The following is a 13,514-nucleotide window of genomic DNA, read 5'->3' on the forward strand; positions in this document are numbered from 1 at the left end:
GAAATCCTTCACTTTGTGGGAGTCCTTAAACGCTTTTCTTAGAGGTCAGCCCCTGACATACCCCAGAAGTTGCCCTTTCTAATCTCTTCTGGGTTAGGGATGAGGGGCAGATTTGACTAGCGGCATTAGGATGGAATCCAAAGCAAAGAACCATTCATTCCTTTGTCAAATGAAACTTCTAGAAGGAAATGGTCCAGTCCTATTAATCTTGGCTTCCTTTCATTTTCGAGAAATGAACATGGAGAGTGCTTTCCTCGGGTCTCCCTTTTTTCTTCCCTTCTAGGAATGCAATCCAGTGGAAATGCACTGTTGATCTGGCAACTCTCCTTATCAGTTCTTTATTTTGTCTTCTGAATATTTCACACTCTGCTCTCCAGTGTTGCTGTTTACCTCCCCTACCCCCACCCACCTCTATCCACATTTTTTTTTTTTTGGTAAAAGCTATATGCATGAGAAGGAGGTTGTAACTCTTACAACATATCAATGACATTTTGAAAAATTTGCTTCTAAAATTACTTGAGCACACAATTTGAGCCCCTGTAATTGGTTTTTACTCCACAGGGCGTACAAGGGACCAGGTAATAGTTTATAAAATAAACACAGAGATCAAAGTGGTTTGAAATTCAGACGGATTTTCTATCTTTTTTATTTGTGTGTGGGAAAAAACCCCCAACAAAACCTCCAAAACACTTTCATTTTAAGGGCCAGTTCCTGCCAGCAAAGGGAAATTTAATCCACTCAAACCACCAAATCATTGACTGTACAGTACATTTATTCATTAAAGTAATCAATCAGTAGAAATAGGCATTTTCTTTTTTTATATATTAAATGGCAAAATGATGAGTTTCATAAAAATGTCAAGGAATTTTCATCTCGGCTATCTTTTTTCCTAGGTTAGCTGTCTGCAATTGTATTATCTCATTTGAAGGAGTTCCACTTAGTCTGTCTCTCTCAGATCAGGGTTTTTATTTTTCTCTCCATATGAAATAGAACAGAGTGATTACAAGTCTACGGGGCCTAGTGGAAAGAACCTGGGTCTGAGAGTCAGAGGGCCTGGGTTCTAATCCCAGCTCTGCCACTTGCCTGCTGTGTGACCTTGGAATGTCACTTAAATTCTCTGTGCCCTAGTTTCTTCACCTGTAGAATGGGAATTCGAAACTTGTTTTCCCTCCCACTTAGATTGTGAGCCCCATAAGGAACTGTATCTGACCCCATCCTCTTGTATTTATCCTAACGTTTTGAACGGTGTTTTTGGCTCATCGTAACCACTTAACAAATGACACACTTACTATTATTTTAATTATCACTGTATCGTATATCGTTGTATTATATAATATTCTGTTATTAAGGGAACAGATCTAGAGGAAGACTGAAATTAGAAAGCGTCATTCTCCCTGATATTTTGCATCTCTCTTTCATTTGGACTTGCAACCTGTTATCCATCCTCCCCTCAGCACCTCAGCATTTATATACCTATCCGTAAACCGAGCCTTAGTAAGGTCATATCTCCTCCAAGAGGCCTTCTTCAATTAAGCCCTCGTTTCCTGACCATCTCTCTTCTGCTTCTTCTATGCACTTGAATCAAAACCCTTTTGGGCCCTTTGTATTCACCCCATCCTCAGTCCCACAGCTCTTACCTACATATCCGTAAGGTAATTATTTATATTAATGTCCGTCTCCCCCTCTAAACTGTAAACTCACTGTGAGCAGGGAACATGCCTGTGTTTATATTCATTTATATTCATATCCATAATTTATTTATTGATGTTAATGCCTGTCTCCCCCTCTAGTCTGCCAACTCACTGTGGGCAGGGAATGTGTCTATCAGCTCTATCGTATTGTACGCTCCCAAGAGTTTCAAATAGCATTCTACATACATTATCTGCTCAGTAAATACCAATGATCCATCTGGGTCCTCATATGAAAATAGCATCATCTGGACATTTCTGAAACTTGGGGGCTGACGTTAGAGGCTGCATGTTATTGTGTGTCTAGCTCAGATCCAGGAAGTTCTTGTTGGTCCGTGTGCTACTGTCTACAAGTGGGTCTTGAGCTCTGCTTATTTTCTCCGGTGTAGTTGGCTTTCTGATAGCGTGAAGACCGTTTGCAGAAAAAAGTGCCTATAATAGCTGGGTGGTGAGAAATAACAGCTCTGCTGCCATCATTTTTCGGAATTATTAATAATGCAGGTGGTTTTCTTTGAACAATTTTTAAAAATTGATTGAGAAGGACAAATGCTAGCTGCTTATTTGAAGCAGAATGGAAATGTTATTCTGGAACATTGAAACTACGCAGGATCTGAATGTACTAGCATAAATGAATGCTAGTTCATTCCCTTGGTCTCTGAAATATGAAGTCAGTTCCTCTTTAATTCATGAGTTGGAAGCTCTCTCACTAGAGAGAGTGTCTGCTGTCTTTTGTTTTTAAAGATGCTGTCACAGAATTCTACAGTGATGTGTCTTGGGGCTGGAAGTGATATTGAGAGATCATTTATTTTCTTCCTCCCCCACCAAAAACTAATCTTTTCCAACCTGGGGAAGAGGAGGGCAAGCAGCATTTTGGGGGAATTGATAAATTGGTATTTATTAAGGGCTTACTTTATGCCAAGCACTGTACCAAGCTCAATCATTCAATCATTCATATTTACTGAGCACTTTGTGCAGAACACTGTACTAAGCACTTGGGGGAGTACAGTATAGCAGAGATGGTAGATATGTTCCCTGCCCACAGAGAGCTTACAGTTTAGAGAAGCTCTGGGATAGATACAAGATAATCAGATCAGAAACAGCACCTGACCCACATGGGGCTCACAATCTAATTAGGAGGGAGAAAGTCATGAATCCCCATTTTACAGATGAGGAACCTGAGGCACAGAGAAGCTAAGCAACTTGCCCAGTTCACTCAGCAGGCTGGGATTAGAATCCTGGCCCTCTGACTCCCAGGCCTGTGTTCTTTCCACCAGGTCCCCGCGGCTTCTTTACCAAACCCCATAATTCCAACCTAAGTAGGCCACAGCTGGAAGCGTCTCGAGCAGGGAAAGAAAGGTCCCATGAGCAAGAGAACTGGAAATAAACCGGTACCTGGTTGGGTTCTGAATTATCCAGCTACCCTGAGGGACAAGGAGGCTGAGAATTGATGATGGGAAAACCCAGTTCTTAGAAATGAAAGTGGCCAGCAGTTTGCTAAATCAACTTCTATAATGGAATTGGATAGCTGCTTTTCTCTTTTCAAACCCAGGGAAGAGAAATGATCTCTAACTCTATGATTGGAATGCTAAGTGATATTTTGGCATTGAAGTAGTAATTAATAATAGCATCAATAAAATGACAATAGTGGTCACTAGAACAATAAAACCCCATGAAGGGAGGCTAGAGGAATCGGGAATTTTAAACTAGAAAAAAAAAGGTTGAGGAGAAATGGAGAAAGTATGGGTGACAGCGAGAATTCTATTTTTCCTCGGGTCTGTAGGTTCCTTGTGGGCAGGGAACCTGTCTATGAACTCTATTGTATGGTATTTTCCCAAGTGCCTAGTACCGTGCTCTGCACATACAAATAAGAGTAACTGATGGATCGACTGCTCTCTCCTCCATTAGATTGTTAATCCCATGCCTCCTGTCTTTCCCCACTCCAGTTCATACTTCACTCTGCTGCTAAGGATCATTTTTCTAAACAGTGTTCTGTCCCTGCTTCCCCATTCCTCAAGAACGTCCAGTGGTTGCCCACCCACCTCTGCATCAAATAGAACATCCTTACATAGCTTTAAAGCATTCAGGCAGCTTGCCCCTTCACTTACTCACTCATCTCTCACTCTAGGCCCAGGCTTTGGTTCCTCTAGGGCCAGTTTGCTTTCGTGCCCCTAATCTCGACAACTCACACTTGACTCTTTTCCCATGTCCTCCCTTTTGGCCTGGAACTCCCTTCCCCTCCATATATGCCAAACCACCACCACTTTCCTCTTCTTCAAACGCTTAATTAAGGTCACATCTACTCAGAGAGGTTTTCTTCAATTAAGCCCTCTTTCCCCTGACTCCGTCTCTCTTCTGCATCTTCTATACACTGGAGTCGGTGCTCTTTGGGCACTTGGTATTTACCCCCATCCTCAGCCCACAGCCCTTATGTACCTATCATAATTAATTTATTTATATTAATGTCTACCTCCCTTTCTAGTGATAAATTCACTGTGAGCAGGAACACGCCTATGAACTCTGTGTAATGTACCCTCCCAAATGCTTAGTGCGGTCCTTTGCACACAGTAAGTACTCAGTAAATATCACTGAGTGATGGATTGAGTAGTGGTAGCAGGGATCATGGTAGATGAGACCTGACTATTGATCAATCGGACATGACTCCGAGGTGGTAATTGATGACATTGAAGTCTTATGGAGTGAAGAGGTTGAATATCTCCTTGCACTGGGCCGAAATGTAGGATCTGACTTTGTGTCCATCTCATCTGCCATTTTGCTATTCTTGATGTTCTAGAAAGATGGAGTGAAAACCTATAAGGCTTCAGGACAACTATAGAAGCCCTTTCTGGGGAAAATTCCTCCCTGACTCCAAGTAGCACTGTTTCCTACTTGAATCAAGTGACAGGAATCTCTCACTTTCCACCAAAGGATTCTGCATTGACACAAACGTAGGCCTATAGTAATGAAAAAACACAAAATGGTAACCACATTTTCTGCCTCCTCATTTTGTCTCTCTCTTTCATTTGATCCTTGAAAACAATAGCTGAAGAAAGACAGGACTGATTAAAAAAAAAGATTACATACAAACATGATATACTCTCATTAGTTAGATCAATATCCTAGCCTGAAAATCTCCCATAAGGGTAAAATCACCTATCCCCCTTTACTGAAAGCTGGGGTAGGCAATGGGAATGGGAAACAAGTGGGACTGTACCTTTAAGACTTCTTGGCCTCAAGAGTTTGCAAATCATTTAACATTATACAAATAATTTAACAGTAACATGATCAGGGGTTCCCAGAGTAAATGATTTTTCTCCCACAATTGCCTCATGCACACCTAGGGAGTTAGGAAATTACTTTCAGGCTTAAATTTAAATTTCTTGGCCTTTTTGGTCACTTTTATTCTCATTGCGTGCTGCGTGCTTATTATTTTCCTTAACTCTTGTTTGTTTTTGTTATGGAAAACTCATATCTATAGCGGAATTAAGGACATTTTAAATTCAAAGATTATTAATCTCTTTAATTTGTAAAACACTTTAAATGGTTTGCTGTATCTTAATTCCAAAGAATCCCAGGGTTAGGTGGGATTTTGAGAAGCCACTCAGTCCATTCCCCTGTCTCCATACAGGGCAATAACTACTTAATTTTAAATACTCCGCAAAGGCACACCAACTTTCCAGTACAGTTCATTCATTCAAAATTCATCATGATGTCAGTGAGAATTTCCTCCACTCTCTTCAAGTCATGGCCACCTCGGCCAAATCATTTGCTCTTTTCAGATTTTTTTTTTCTCTATTTTTGTGTCCTTGAGAGACAAGAATAAATTGTCATTAATTTAGAGTATCTCGACCTATGATTTTTATTCATAGTTTTCTCATTTTGAGTGTGAGATTAAAATTAATTTTTGCAGAATTAAAATAACTCAAACGCCACTTACCCTGAAAAGGGGCTTTTTTGTTGAAGCAGTGGTTTCTCTGCCTTATGATGAATTCTTAAAAGGGTAACATTCATGGAAGCTTATTATTTCATTCAAGGAGTGGTATTTGGCTAGGTTCACAAACAGCTATACTCTCTGGTAGAAAAAGTGAGAAATGATTATCCACAATCAAACACTGAGAATTGTTCTTGAAAAATCAAGAACTTTTCAATTCCCTAGGCCTTGGAATGAAATGACCAAAAGTCCTGCCTTATGCAGAATGGCCACATTTTCTGGGTTATACCTGCCAAGGAAAGCGCTCTGTAAACAGCCTTAATTGCTTGATTAGGCCTCAAGTGGAACCCATTAAGGGTGATCACATTGACATCACATTTATTGCTGAACTGACCCTCTGATTAAAATAGACTTTCATGGCATGACCGAATAAAGGGCTGTCACTTACACTACAAACCTCGATTTACCTCCCGGACAGGTTTTGTAGTAGTGGTGATTGCTTTTGGCCTTCAGGCAATCACTGCTTCCTACCACCGCTGCCTCCTACCATGATGGAGAGGATAGAGCGCAGGCCTGGAAGTCAGTAGGCTGTGGGTTCTAAGTCCACTCTGCTACTTGTCTGCTGTGTGACCTTGAGCAAGTCACTTCACCTCTCTGAGCCTCAGTTCCCTCATCTGTAAAATGGGACTTGAGCCTGGGAGCTCCATGTGGGACAGGGACTGTATCCAACCCAATTTGCTTGTATCCGCTCCAGAGCTAAGTACAGTGCCTGGCACATAGTAAGTGCTTAACAAATACCATTATTATTATTATTTTTACTACTACTGTTACCACTGCTATCTATCCTTTGGCACTTACTTGGATTCATATAAGCAAATGAATTTAGGGTATTCAACCAGCTCTTTCCCTTCTGCTTATCCACTCTCTTCTCCCACTACAAGAAGCAGCATGTCTCAGTGGAAAGAATCCGGGTTTGGGAGTCCGAGGTCATGGGTTTGAATCCCGGCTCCACCACTTGTCAGCTGTGTGACTGTGGGCAAGTCACCTAACTTCTCTGTGCCTCAGTTACCTCATCTGTAAAATGGGGATGAAGACTGTGAGCCTCACGTGGGACAACCTGATGACCCTGTATCTACCCCAGGGCTTAGAACAGTGCTCTGCACAGAGTAAGCACTTAACAAATACCAACATTATTATAGAGAAACAGTGTGGCTCAGTGGAAAGAGCACGGGCTTGGGAGTCAGAGGTCATGGGTTTGAATCCCCTCTCTGCTACTTGTCAGCTGAGTGACTGTGGGCAAGTCACTTAACTTCTCTGGGCCTCAGTTACCTCATCTGTAAAATGGAGATTAAGACTGTGAGCCTCATGAGGGACAACCTGATTCCCCTGTATCTACCCCAGCGCTTAGAACAGTGCTCTGCACATAGTAAGCACTTAACAAATACCAACATTATTATCATTATTACAAACTACCTCACACTCTAGATGCCTTATCCTCTTCTCTCCTGCTGCCAACCTCTTGCTCACATCCTCCCCTATGGTTGAAACTCTTCCCCCTTCATATCCCACAGTCTTTCTGTCTTCAAAGCCTTTCTAAAATCACATCAATCATAATTATTGAGTGCTTACTGTGGGCAGAGCACTGTATTGATCACATTTCCTCCAGAAGGCTTTTTTTGTGGTGTTCGTTATTTGCTCAATGTGTGCCAGGCACTGTTCTAAGCACTGAGGTAAATACAAGCTAATCCCAGTGGACATAGTCCCTGTCTTAATCTCCATTTCGCATATGAGATAACTGAGGCACAGAGAAGTCAAGTGACTTGCTCAAGCCTTTCTCCAATTATTCTCTTATTCATTCATTCAATAGTATTTTTTGAGCGCTTACTATGCGCAGAACACTGTATTAATCTCCTCACCCCTATATCCCTGTTACCACGATAATTGAGATGACTTTCTCCAAAGTGAAGGTCAGGTCAGACTACCTAAAAGACCAAATGACTGATTCTCCACGAACACTAAGCGCTTAATAAAGACGACTGAAACAAATGACTTCACCCAGCAGTTATTCCTTTTTTTCCAGGTCACTTCAGGTGGATTTTGAACCTCCTCGCAGAGAGTGTAGAGTGACAGACAGCAGGGTTCTTTCCCTTCCCCCTTTTTTCACGCCCCCATAAATAACGATGAACCGGGGGACAGGCTCAGGGTAAGGGATATCGTGGCTCAGTGGGAAAGAGCATGGGCTTTGGAGTCAGAGGTCATGGGTTCGAATCCCAGCTCTGCCACTTGTCAGCTCTGTGACTGTGGGCAAGTCACTTAAACTTCTCTGTGCCTCAATTCCCTCGTCTGTAAACATGGGGATAAGACTGTGAGCCCCACGTGGGACAACCTGATTTCCCCTGTGTCTACCCCAGCGCTTAGAACAGTGCTCTGCACATAGTAAGCACTTAACAAACACCACATTATTATATTATGTTGGCCGATCACCCTGTGTGCGCAGATCGGCAGTTGAGGGGAACCAACCCGTGCCTCCGTGTTCAAAGGGTGTGAAAGCCTCGCTTTACTCATGCGTTCATTCTGTCGTATTATTGAGGGCATACTGTGTGCAGAACACTGTACTAAGCGCTTGGGAAGTACCCTTTGGTTGGGAAACAGGGGGACAGTACTTGGTTGGGACTGGACTTGTCGCATGCCAAGGGCCCAGCTGAGGTCGCTGTGGTACTTGTGAATCCAGGAGTTCCACTCATCTCTGGACTCAAGAGACACCTCGTGTGATGGAGCGGGAAACATTGAAAATGCTTGCCACCTCCCTCCTTCCCTCCCTCTCGCCCCCCTTCTCGCCTTTCCTTCCGGCCAGAAGAGTTTTGCAAAAATGACAGCTGACTGGTGGAGGTTATTTCGAAGTTTTACCTATGGCCAGGCTTCAAATCAAACCCACGCTCTCAAGGAAAGGCGACCTGTGAAAAATAAATGGTGATTAAGTTGAGGAAACGACTACAGGTACATTTATACAAATGAGTATAAATAATTGGGGCTTTTGCTACACGCTTACCACGTGTTGAGCACTGTATCACGTGCTGGGGTAGATATGATCGGGATTACAAATACCTGGGTTTTTTTTTACATGCTGACTGTGTGTTGAACATTGTACTATGCTTTGGGGAAGATGAGAGGTGATCGGATCCCACGTGATGCTCACAGCCTAAGTAGCGGTGGGCGATCGGGTGTTGAATCCCCATTTTGCTGGTGAGGGAACTGAGGCACCAGAGAAGTTCAGTGACCTTGTCCCAGGTCACAAAGCAAGTATGTGGCAGACCCAGAATTAGAAAGAACCGAGATCCCCTGACTCCCAGGCCCAATGCTATATCCACTAGGCCATGTTGCCTCTCAGTCATCACTTGTTGACTATTCTTGAAACATCCAGCCAACTCTCAGTTAGTAAGGACCTAATCAGGGTCTTTCCTCCTTCTTAGTCTCCTCATCCCCCTCTTCCTCCACCTCCTTCTCCACTGCCTGCTTTACCTCTTCAGGCATTTTACTGTATCTTAGCACCTGCCTCAGAGAAAGGGCAGGAGCAGGGAGCAAACATCTGTCAACTCTATTCTTTTATAAGCAGCTCCTGGGAGAGATTTTGAAGGAGATAAGTTGGAAACTATGGCATAAATGAGAAGCGGCATCACCTACTGGCTAGAGCCTAAGCCTGGAAGTCCAGAAAGACCTAGGTTCGAATGTTAAGATCTGCCACTTGTCTGCTCTGTGACCTTAGGAAGTCAATTCACTTGTCTCTGACTCAGTTACCTGATCTATAAAGTGGGGGATTAAGACTGGTGAGCCTCATGTGGGACAGGGACTGAATCCACCCCAGTGCTTAGTATAGTGCCTGGCACATAGTAAGCCCTTGACAAATATCATTATTATTATTATTTTTAATAAATGTAGTCTGGAGATTGTTAAATGATTGTATGATCCTGTCCATCATTGCTATTGGCAATCAAGAGTTGGCTAGACTTACTATCAATCAGTGGTATTTACTGAGCACTTATTGGGTGCAGGCACTGTACTAAGCACTTGGGAGAGCACAATATAGAGTTAGCGGACATAATCCCAAACAGATAAAACCACTTAAGAAATCTAGGGGTGTTAAGGTTTTGCTTGAAGAGCTGGAGGATGGGTCATCTTGAATCCTGGGGGCCGGGTGTGAACCACCAAACCTGGATTACCCAAAGATTCTATAGTTGGGTAAGGGACCAAGCTTTCCATGGTGTAATTTAGGAGTGCAGCAGGAGTAGAGAGGTCTGGAGGCTCCCTGCTCAAAGACTAGTAGAAAGAGCCCAGGCCTGGGTTTCTAACCCTGCTGCGTGACCTTGGGCAAGTCACTTCACTGCTCTGTGTCTGTTTCCTCCATCTGTAAAATGGAAGTTCAATATCTGTTCTCCCTCCCCCCTTAAGATTGTGAACACCATGTTGGGCTGCAGCTGTGTCTGTTTTGATTGCAAACTACACCAGCACATAGTACAGTGCATATCAGGTAGGAAATGTTTAATAAAATGACAGTCATCATTATCATTATTATTATTATTAACAAGCATGCCTACCTGTTCCTTACTCTTGTTTTAGGAACAGGCAATGTAAAGTTTCTCTTGAAATATACACTGATCTCTTCATTGGATATTGTTGGAAGGAATGCTTGAAATGACTACATAATTTGAAAAACAAAAGAGCCTCAGTCTTTTATAGTTAGAAAAAAATCCCCAATTTACATGCTTTCAAACGCATGATTGGAAGAAACCTTGCATTCAATTAAACTAGAGGTGGATTTGCCAGCACCTTCTTTGTGTTCAAGCTGATCCTCATCAGCTGATTTCTGGCAATTTAAAGTAATACAAATGTTTCCTCCCCCTCCCCGCTTTAAGATTATGTCCTTGGGCATGGCTCCTGATTGTCTGTCTGTATGATTGTCACTGCTGCCCAGGGTTCCTTATCTATTCTTATTTCTGATCTGATAATATGGTAATTTTTCCTCACAATAAACGGGGAACAAGCTGAGGGAAAAGTTTTTTTTTTTTTAATTTTTTTTTTATTCTTTGCACTTGGGAAATGTATCCTCCTATGGTATTTTTTCAGGTATCTCTCATAGTGTTAATGAAGATTAGTTAAGTACTTTCTCGATAATAAGCTTGCAACAAAAGTTTTTTCTCTTTACAGCATTTCTATTTTTTGGGTGTGTGTTTCATTATGGAACATTATATTGATAATGTTCTGATTTTCTCAGAGGCTTCCTAGAGCAGCAGTCAGGTCCAGAGTTGGAGTTTGTGGGCAGTGAAAGCCTGACAGGCAGGCAAGAATGACTGAAACACAGGGTCAATTCAATTCAGTCATATTCATTGAGCATTTACTGTGTGCAGTACTGTACTAAGCACTTTGGAAAGTACAATACAGCAATAAAGAGAGACAGTCCCTGCTCACAATGAGCTCATGGGCTAGAGGAGGAGAGACAGATCTCAATACAAATAAACTGAAAAATATGGAATGCTTCACATAGGTTGGTGGGCTGGAATGTGTCCACCAATTCTGTTATACTGTACTCCCTCAAGCTCTTTGGATAATGCTCTGCCACAGTAAGTGGCTCACTAACTGTGATTGATGGAAAATCCTTCCGCTAACATTGTTGTCCAGTGTAAAACTTGTCTTCTGCTGAGCTGTCAATAATAAAAATGGCATTTACTAAGCACTTACTATATGCCAAGCACTGAAGTAGATACAAGATAATCAGCTGGAGCTCAATCCCTGCCCCACAAAGGGCTCATAGTCTGAGCAGAAGGGAGAACAGGTATTGACACCCCTTTTACAGATGAGGAAACTGAGGTGCAGAGAAGCTAAGTGATTTGTCCAGGATTACACAGCAGATGAGTGGAAGAGCTGGGATTAGAACCCAGGTCATTTGACTCCCAGGCCTGTGCTCTTTCCACTAAGTCAAGCTGCTATTCCCAGTGATGTACAGGCATGACATGGTGGCAACGGCAAACCTGGAATTAAAAAAAAATAGAAACGTATCCCTTTGGAGCCATGAGTTACTGTTTCTTTTCTCACTCGGACCTCAAAATATGCCTTTCAGGAAATGGGTGAAAAGTAAATCAATCAATATTATTTATCGAGTGCTTACAATATTCAGAGCACCCTACTAAGCACCAAGAGAACCACAATATAACAGAATTATCAATTTCCCTGATCCACAACGAGCTTAACGGTCTAAAGGGGGAGACAGACATTAATATAAATAAGTAATTTATCCTATGTAATTTAAAGATTGGTCCATATGTGATGTGGGGTTATCTATTAGACTGCACATCTTTCTGCCTCTATCAACTGGAGTGCTGGGAACTTGGAAAGTCCAACCATAAAGAAAAACATGTAGAAGGGAGCAATAGTATGGCAGCGGGCAAGGGTGTTCACTCTAAAAAGAAGCCCCAGATCTTTCTCCAGTTCAACTCAGGATATAATTTTTCCTTCCTTTTCTCCATCCTGCCAGAAGGGGAAGCAGCGTGGAATAGTGGAAGGAGTGGTGGGCCTATGAGTCAGAAGACCTGAGTTCTGAATCCTTCCTCCACCACTTTGTCTGTTGTGTGACCTTAGGCAAGTCACTTCTCTGTTCCTCTGTGAAATGGGGATAGATACCAGTTCTCCCTCCTTAAGTAGTAAAGCTCCATTGTGGGACAGGGACCATATCTGACCTGATTATCATGTAATTCTCCCAGTTTCCTTAATTCAGGGTTTGGAAAAAGTGAGTGCTTAACCAAACACCACAGTTATGAAAAGGTGCTGCTCTATGACCCCATGGGATTCCCCCCTGCCTTTGATGAGCCCTGAGACAGGATTTTGTGGTATAAAGGAGGGTGGATTCAAGGTATCAGGGAACTTGGTGGGTCTTCTTAGGAATGAATATTTCTCCCAAGATGAAAGGATTTATTCTATTTTATTTATCCTTTTATGATGGAAGTCTCCATGTCCTTTACTACCACTGGTTGTTTCTGAGTACTTAGAGCAGTCCTTTGCGTGGAGAAGGTACTCAGTAAATACTGATTGTGCTGCTGCTGATAATGTTTGTGGTGATAATGATGAAGTAAACAGCTTGGCCTAATAGAAAGATCACTGGCCTGGGTGTTAGAGGAACTCTCTTCTAACCTTGGCTTTGTCAATTGCCTGCTATGTGACCTTGTAGAAGTCATTTCACTTCTCTGGTCCTCAATTTCCTCATCTGTAAATTGGGGATTTAAATACATGTTCTACCCCTCACTTAGACAATGAGCCCCATGAGGGACAGGGACTGTGTCCATTCCAATGAGCTCTTACCTACTCTAGTGTTTGACACCTAGTCAACCCTCAACAAATACCATAATTATAATTATTAGTTATTATCAGTTATTAGCAGCCTGTTTGTGGGGAGCTGGGGATCAGTCGGTCAAGGCCCAGATCCCTCCTTGATCCTCCAGCTCCTTTTGCCCACAGTCCTGGGGGCCAGATCTCTCTGAATGTCTCTTTCCACACCTGCCCAGTTCTGTCTCCCTGTGATTTGCTGACTGCTTGGGCCACTTGGATGTGTTGGATCTGACTGAATTGATTTAGCTAACAGAGAGAGCCCACCAAAGAGCAGAGCAGCCGAGTTACAGTGATATTACAGCAAAGACTTGGCTAATATTGTCTGCACTGTTGTATGTTTACCATCAGGCTGGCCAAATTTGATATGAGGTTTTGGGAGAGAATGTATAGCACATTGAACTTCCTCTAAATATGATTACTTTAAACTTAACCAGAAGTTTAATCAATAAAAACATAGGCATTGAATTTCCTGGGTTCTCCTCTGTTGTAACGCAGCTGCCTTTCTCTCTCTGGATCTGCCTTTC

The sequence above is a fragment of the Ornithorhynchus anatinus genome, chromosome X2 (assembly GCF_004115215.2).
Source record: "Ornithorhynchus anatinus isolate Pmale09 chromosome X2, mOrnAna1.pri.v4, whole genome shotgun sequence".
Taxonomy (NCBI): Eukaryota; Metazoa; Chordata; class Mammalia; order Monotremata; family Ornithorhynchidae; genus Ornithorhynchus; species Ornithorhynchus anatinus.